General features: G+C 45.0%; 1 pseudogene; it reads right to left on the reverse strand.

Annotated features, from left to right (window-relative positions):
- Window positions 1-5,488: 5,488 nt before the first annotated feature.
- On the reverse strand, window positions 5,489-7,559 carry LOC110306660 (annotated as a pseudogene).
- Window positions 7,560-8,450: the final 891 nt, after the last annotated feature.

Consider the following 8,450-nt stretch of genomic DNA (forward strand, 5'->3'; position numbering starts at 1 on the left):
GTAATTTTTAAAATAAAACTGGTTCTTCAGTTCTACCCTAACATTTCAAAAACTATATTTGTCACGCTGCCTTGGTTACTGTTGCTGTGAAGAGCATGTCCAAGGCAGCCTATGAGACGAATTGCGTTAGTTGGGGGTGTGCTTAGTGAGTCTGTGACCATTATGGCAGGAAGGATGGCAGGAGGCAGGTAGGCATGGTGCTGGAGTAGTAGCTGAGAGCTTACATCTTACCGGCAGGTTGAAGGCTGAGAGCAAGAGACTGGGCCTGATGTGGGCTTTTGAAACCTGTGAGCCTACCTCCAGGAACATACGATCTCCAACAAGACCTCGGCTAATCCTTTCAAAGTCATACCATCGAGTAGGGGCCATTCTCATTTAAACCACCACAGCATAGAACATTTGCAATATTACAGTCAGTTGTTGAACTGTTCTAGATGGGTGCTTCTCTGAGGTCTGGAGAGAGCTTAATGGTTCTGCTCTTGCAGAGACTGAGATTCTCTTCCCAGCACCTATATGGTGGTTCACAACTGTCTGTAACTCTAGTTGCGAGGCACCTGAGTGACCCTCTTCTAAGCTTCAAGGACACCAAGCATTTGCATAAAATGAATGTAGTAGTTGAACATTTTGAAAAAATTAGGGTTTAAAAAAGAAAACTTCATAATTCCAGGACATAGAAGGCCAAGGCAGGAGAATCACATTCAAAGCTACCCTGGACTGCATAGAAAAACTCTGGTCTCAAGAAAATGGGCCAGGGAGGTGGTATAGTTTGTAAAGTACTAGACTAGCAAACACCAGACCCTAGATTTGATTCCCAGCATTGGAAAAACTTTATATAATGGCACTCTAGGTTGTAGAGGCCAGAGGGTCCGAAGTGCAAGGACAACCTTAGCTCCAAGACAGGTTTGAGGCCTTTCTGGGCTACATGAGACACTATCTCAGAAAAGGAGGGAGAAAATCAGCTATCACAGCAGCTCCAGTCCCTCCCAGCACCTAGGAATGTGGGGAGATAGAAACTGACCTAGTTAGGGTTTTCATTGTTGGGAAGAGACACCATGACCAAGGCAACTCTTATAAAGGAAAACATTTGATTGAGACTGGCTTATAGAGGTTTAGTCCATTATCATCATGAAAATAAGCATGACAGCAGGCAGGCAGACATGGTGCTAGAGGAGCCAGGAGTTCTGCATCTTGATCTGAAGGTAGCAGGGAGGAGACTTACCTCTCACTGGCCAGACAGGAGCATTGAAACTTCAAAGCTCACCTCCTCAATGGCACTCTTCCTCCAACAAAGCCACACCTAACAATGCTGTTTTCTCTAAGCCAAGCATTCAAACACATAATTCCATGGGGGCTGTCTTAGGGTTTGTATTCCTGCACAAAATATGACCCAAGAAGCAGGCTGGGGAGGAAAGGGTTTATTCAGTTTCCACTTCCACATTGCTGCTCATCACCAAAGGAAGTTAGGGCAAGAACTTGGAGGCAGGAGCTGATGCAGAGGCCATGGAGGGATACTGCTTACTGGATTGCTTCTCCTGGCTTGCTCAGCTTGCTTTCTTATAGAACCCAGGACCATCAGCCCAGGGCGGCACTTTTCACAATGGGCTGGGCCCTCCCCGTCTTCATCACTAATTGAGAAAATGCCTTACAGCTCAAGGAGGTATTTCCTCAAGGGAGGCTCCTTTCTCTGTGATAACTCCAGCTTGTGTCAAGTTGACACACAGAATCAGCCATCACATTCAAACCATCACATTCCATTCCCTGTCTGCATAGGCTTGTAGCCATAATATAATGCAGAATGCATTTAGACCAACTTCAAAACTCCCCATAGTCTATCACAGTTTAAAGGTTCAACATGTCTCCTGAAATTAATCCCCTGTAAAATAAAAAAAGCAGATCACATACTGCCAACATATCATGACACAAACTATATACATTACCAATCCAAAATGGAAGAACAGAAATGTAGTGAGGACCAAAGCAAGACCAAAACCCAGCTCGGCAAATCCCAAACTCCACATTTCCATGTCTGATGGCAAAATGTTCTTCAGATCTTCAGCTCCTTTCAGCTTTGCTGACTACAGCACACTTGTTTTGAGCTGGTTCACTTCCTGTTACCAACTTTCCTTTGGCAGGTATCCCATGGCATCTCTAACCTCTTGGGGTCTCCAAGGCAAACTGAAGAAATACAGTTTTTAGCTTGGCTAATGTGCACCAAAGCTGTCTGCAGAAGCTTTTCCCTACCCCTGCTGCTTGAAGAATTTTCCCTTTCCCTGCCAATGTAAGGAAGTTCAATAGTTCAATACCACCCGGCCCCTTCCCCATCTGAGAGGACTAAGAGGTCATGATGACCATAGCTGCCGGAGCAAGATTAGCTGTTCTCAAAAATTAACTATAACACAGATAACAGTCCTTGGAAACCCTGCCTCAGTTTGAATTCCGAGATAAACCACATACTGCCTTAACCTTGCTGACAAAGTTTTCTGGCATATCAATAGCTGACCCATAAGTTCAAAATGTACTATTGCTTTGTTGACCAAATCATAATAACCCACCTTGGGGACAAGCAAAGTGAGTCACTAGACCAGAGGTAGTTACTGTGCGAACCAACCAATGCCGGAAAAGGTTACTTGCTACACCAATTAGAATAAGACAGCTACACTGTTGCTCATATCTGCTCCTTACAAAGGTATAAAAAGTGTGCTCTTTCTTTGTTCTTGGTCTCTCCTCTGACCTGTGAGCTGGGAGGGGAGTCCCAACATGTTGGATCAATAAAAATCCTCATGCAGTTTGCAGCAATGGCGATCTCCATGGTCTTTGTGAGTGAGGGTCTTTTGACGAACTCCAACAAAACCAGGCTTCACTTTCACAGCTTCACACAATGGCTTTTCTGGTCCTCCATGTACCCCTGTCATATGCCTGGCTTCAGTGGCTTTTGTTTGTTGCAGAGGGAGGTTTTATAACTCCTTTCACACAATGACCTCTCTGCTCCTCCATTCAGAGACATCCCTGAAACATTCTATCCTTGATTCTAAAGCCAGAACCTTGTGGCCAAAGCTGCCAAGTTCTGCTTACTGGGGCTGGAACATGGCCCCCTTGTTTTGTGACATCACCAGCTTTCTGTTTTTGATTTTTTTTTTTTCTTCCTGCCTTTGCTTGGCTGTCCTGAAACTTGCTCTGTAGACAAGCATAGTCTTGATCTTAGAGGTCTGCCTGCCTCTTCCTCTCGAGTGCTGGGATTAAAAGCGTGCAACACCTTGCCTGGACCTAAACTTTGCTTTAATTCCTTTTCACATTATGAAAGCCTACTAGCTGGGGTTTTGCTCCGAGGTCACCACTCCCTTAATTTCATTGAATACCTTTACTCTGTTTATCTCCTTGAACTCAAGGTTTAGCTCCATTCCACTTCCGGTGCCCCTTTAATCCTTGAACTAGACATTGTATTTTTCTTGCTCAGTTTGCTGTTTCATCAAACTGCTTTCATAAGAGTTAACCTTGGGAGTGAGTGAGATGCCTTAGTGGTTAAGAGCACTAGCTGTTCTTTCAGGGGTGCTGAGTTCAATTCCCAGCAACTACATGGTGGCTCACAACCATCTATCTATAAGGGGATTTGATGCCCTCTTCTGGCCTGCAGGTATATATGCAGCAGAGCACTCATACATTAAATTAAAAAACAAAAAGTTAACGTAAGAACCCAGGGGTGGTGGCACACACCTTTAATCCCAGCACTCAGAAGGTAGAGGCAGTAGGATCTCTGAGTGTGAGGTCAGCCTGGTCTATAGAAAAACCCTGCCTAAGAAAAAGCAAAGCAAAAGAAAAAGTTTGCCTTAGGTACTACACAGCAGAGTCTGTGCTAAACTATTCCGAGATTTCCTTTGCCAGTGCAGTTAATCCAAAAGTCTTCACTTTAGCCTCAGGAAAATCTCAGACAAGGACAAAAAGAGCTAAATTCCTTGCCACAAACACTGTCTCTGGGCTACATACTAATGTTCTCTGAAACCCCCTGAGCCAGGCCTCCACAGTTTAAATCACCCTCGGCACCGCTGTCTTCCATATTCTGCTAGGATGGCCCATTAAGCCCCTCTTGAAGCATTCCATTGCTTCCCTAATCCAAAGTTCCCAAATCCACACTCCTCCACACAAGAACATGGCCAGGCCTATCACAGCAATACCCAAGTCCCTGGTATCAACTTCTTAGGGTTTTATTGCTGTCAAGAGACACCATGACCAAGGAAACTTTTTTTTTTTTTTGACCAGAACATCCATTTTTATTGGGCAATACAATCCTTAGTATTCCATGTCAGAAGTGTAGATGTCAAATTGAGGAGAACCTGGAGGCCCAGAACTATTTGAGCTAAACTGAAATAACAGCCTATTTCCAGGCATGCTGTGTCCATTATCCTACATGTGGGTGGCAGGTTACAAGATTTTAAACCCAGGGTCACAATACTATCACTGGGCCATATCAGTTTTTTGTTTCTCTGTGTAGTCCTGGCTGTCCTGGGACTCACTTTGTAGACCAGGCTGGCCTCAAACTCAGAAATCCGCCTGCCTTTGCCTCCCAAGTGCTGGGATTAAAGGCGTGCACCAGCTCAGTTAATTTTGATTCAACCAAAACCATACATAATAAAACTTATCTATTTTGTAGTTCAGGCTGGCCTTGAACGCACTCCCTGGCTTCTTCACTAAGGCAGAGGCAATGGGATACCTGGCACTGTCAGCCCCAGGTCCTAAGGACTGAACTTTCCACATGAAGTTGTAGTCCAAGCCTTGCTGCATGCCTGAATCCTTTAGGCTGCTGGTTTTATAAAAGTTACACCAGTGGACTGGTAGGTTCTCTGGCCCTTCTAGATGCTTCTGTCCATTCCTACTAATCACAGCTTCTGAGATCCTCAAGAACTGCCAAGTTCTTCACACATGAACATCAGGAAACCTAGAGGTATTTTGTTATCCTGGACAGTAAGAGTTAGCTCTCAGCCTGTCAAGCACTTCCAGGGCTTTAATTTTCTTTTTTTTAAGATTTATTTATTAATTTATTATATGTAAGTACACTGTAGCTGTCTTCAGGCACTCCAGAAGAGGGAGTCAGATCTCGTTACGGATGGTTGTGAACCACCATGTGATTGCTGGGATTTGAACTCCGGACCTTCAGAAGAGCAGTCGGGTGCTCTTACCCACTGAGCCATCTCACCAGCCCCATGGGCTTTAATTTTCAAATGGCTGGCACTAAACAGGCTCTCTGAACCGAACAGTCTCTTGAAGGGGCCTTCCTGGAGATAGACCCACCCATTCTCTACCCAGATCGTCCAGTTCTTTTGACCCAGGTCTTATTTTTCATACAACTCATGCTGGCTTTGGTCAAGACCCTCCTTCCCTGACATTTTTTTGGGACCTGCTACCATCTCTGAAACTTCAAGAGCTTTGTGGCTTACAAGTGAGACCAGCCTACCTACAGGTTCAGCTCTTTATTGGACAACTTAACAAAAGCAGTTTAGTCAAAAAGACCAAATCCCATGTCATCTTCAGGCTCCTCGGACTCTTCCTTCTTTGCTTCCACTTTCTTCTCCTCAGCTGGGGCAGCAGCAGTGGATGGAGCAGGACCACCAGCAGGCGCAGCTCCAGCTGCTGGAACGAGCCCACCAGCCCCTACATTGCAGATGAGGCTCCCAATGTTGACATTGGCCAAAGCCTTGGCAAACAAGCCAGGCCAGAAAGGTTCAACGCTGACACCAGCTGCTTTAATGAGGGCATTGATCTTATCCTCCGTGACCATCAACTCGTTGTCGTGCAGGATGAGGGCGGAGTAGATGCAAGCGAGCTCAGAGACGGACGCCGTGTTGTGGACTGCCTGCTCCGTGCTAGTCGCCGGATGAAGCGAGGGCCTCACCCCAATGCGGCCTTTGGCGGCGGCTGAGGAAAAGCCAAGGCAACTCTTATAAAGAACATTTAATTGAGATTGGCTTACAGGTTCAGAGTAAAGTTTAGTCCATTATCATCATGATGGGAAACATGGCAGCATGCAGGAAGACATGGTGCTGGAGGAGCCAAGAGTTCTGCATCTTGATTGGAAGGCAGGAGGGAGGAGGCTGTCTCTCATTGGCCAAACTTGAGCATACCTATAAGACCTCAAAGTCGGCCTGCTCAGTGACACACTTCCTCCAACAAAGCCACACCTACTCCAACCAGGCCACACCTCCTAATAGTGCCATTCCATGTGAGCCAAGCGTTCAAATACATGAGTATATGGGGCTGTGCCTATTCAAACTACCACAGAAGCCAAAGCGTTCCCTTCCCGAGTGATTCTTGGTTGTGTCAAGTTGACAAAACTAACCATCACACTGACCCCAAGAAGAGAACAAAGCAGATGGAAAGATACCTCTGTAGTTTAGAACCTGCATTGCTGCCAGGTGTGGCGAGTGATTTCTTTGAGGCCAGCCTGGTCTTCATAGTTCCCAGACAGCCAGGGCTATGTAGAGAGAATCTGTATCAAATAAACAAACAAATACATATATGTTGTTCACTGCTCTTGAAGAGGACCCATGTTCCTTCATAGAACATCTCATAGCTACTTATGGGCATTCAACACTTGCAAACTCCACAGATGCCTGCATTTATAGGTGCATACCCCTCCCCACATACACATAATAAAAATAATACAGTATAATAAAAATAAATCTTTATAAGTGTTGATATCTTACCCAAATGTTATGTTACCTAAAACAAACAAACAAAAAAACAAAAAACTTTCACTAAAGGTCATGACATGGTCCAAGCATCCAAAGTGGGTAATTTCATGAACACTTACTCAGTTTTGGAAGCTAGAAATTCAAGATGGTCAAGAATAGGTCTCTCTTGAAGTCATTTGTTTTGTTTTGTTTTATTTTGAGACAGCCCTTTGTAGCGTAGGTTGGCCTTAATTCCTTGGACCTGAAGATGGCCTTGAGTTGGTCTCCAGTGTGCACCACACGCTGGGATTCACATGGTCTTCCTTGTGTCTTAAGTTCCCATGATAGGTGTTAAGGCCCACTCCAGTATTATGAAGCTGTTTCCTCTAAATTCAAATGTCCTCTAGGAGGGAATGGAGAGAGAGAGAGACTCAGGACTTGGGGAGCCAAGGAAACTGTAAGGTTATGCAACCTGTGAGCGGGCACTGGGAGGACAGAGGCTCAGTGGTCAGGCTATAAGCTGTGGAGGATGCTCCAGGGATACAGAAGTCCTCATCTGCTGGGGTGAGCTTTCCAGTGAAGAGCTGCCTTTGGTCACCCTGCTCCTGTAAGTAACTGTAATAAAGTCATTGGTTCACTCAAGCTAGACAGGTGAAATCCCTTCTTTGGTCAGTTACTGGTGTCCCATGTACGGTTCCAGGATAAGTGTCTCCTCAGAAAAATACAACAAAGATCTCTTCCTGTGAGGACTGATCAAGGACCTTAGAACAACCAAAGTTTCAACGCTAGGTGTCTCAGTGGTCCCACCTTACAATCATTGGTGGGGGAGAAAGAGCCTTCAGTGGGATCGCCTGCAAGCTGGGCAAGGAGTCCCGTGATGAGGCTTCTGGGAGTCATCCCTATACCAAGTGGGTGTTATGATGGAACTGCCTAAATCACCCGTGCTCCAGGGAGCACTGGTTAATCAGGGTAAACCTGGGTGGGCACCAAAGAAATAGTTTCAGGGCCTGAAATAGTTTCAGGTTAAGAGCCTGGCTGCTCTTCCAGAGGACGGCAGTTCAATCCCCTGCTCATAACTGCCTGTAACTCCAGTTCCTGAGGATCTAATGTCCTCTTCTGACCTCTGTGAGCTCCTGCACATGCACACTTTATATTTTTTTAAATTTTTAAAATTTGTTAAAATATCTAATAAAAAAATGTTTAAAAAAAAAATTGTTGAATGTGAGTGCTCGGCTGCATATACATCCACAAGCCAGAAGAGGGCATCAGATCTCCGTGTAGATTATGAGTCACCGTGTGTTTGCTGGGAATTCAACTCAAGCCCTCTGGAAGAGCAACCACTGCTCTTAACCTCTGAGCCATCTCACCAGCCCCACAACGCACAGGTTTTTGAGACAGGGTTTCCCTTTGTAGCTTTAGATGACCTGGAACTTTCTATGTAGACCAGGCTGGCCTACGTGCTATGCTATGTAGACCTGCCTCTCAAGTGCTGGCCTTGAAAGTGTATATACCACCACACACGCTAAATATACTTTTTAAAAAACAGATCCACCCAAGTCTACCTGGTAAAAGGACACTTTATATTTCCCCTGAAGAAGCCACACAGTCCCTATTACCTACTTCACTTTGCCTTAATTAGCTTTTTTTAAAAAAATAATAAATAATTTTAAATTTTTTTAATTAGCTTTTTTTTTTTTTTTTTTTTTTTTGGTTTTTTTGAGACAGGGTTTCTCTGTGTAGCCCTGGCTGTCCTGGAACTCACTTTGTAGACCAGGCTAGCCTAGAACT

The sequence above is a fragment of the Mus caroli genome, chromosome 2 (genome assembly GCF_900094665.2).
Source record: "Mus caroli chromosome 2, CAROLI_EIJ_v1.1, whole genome shotgun sequence".
In the NCBI taxonomy this organism is placed as follows: domain Eukaryota; kingdom Metazoa; phylum Chordata; class Mammalia; order Rodentia; family Muridae; genus Mus; species Mus caroli.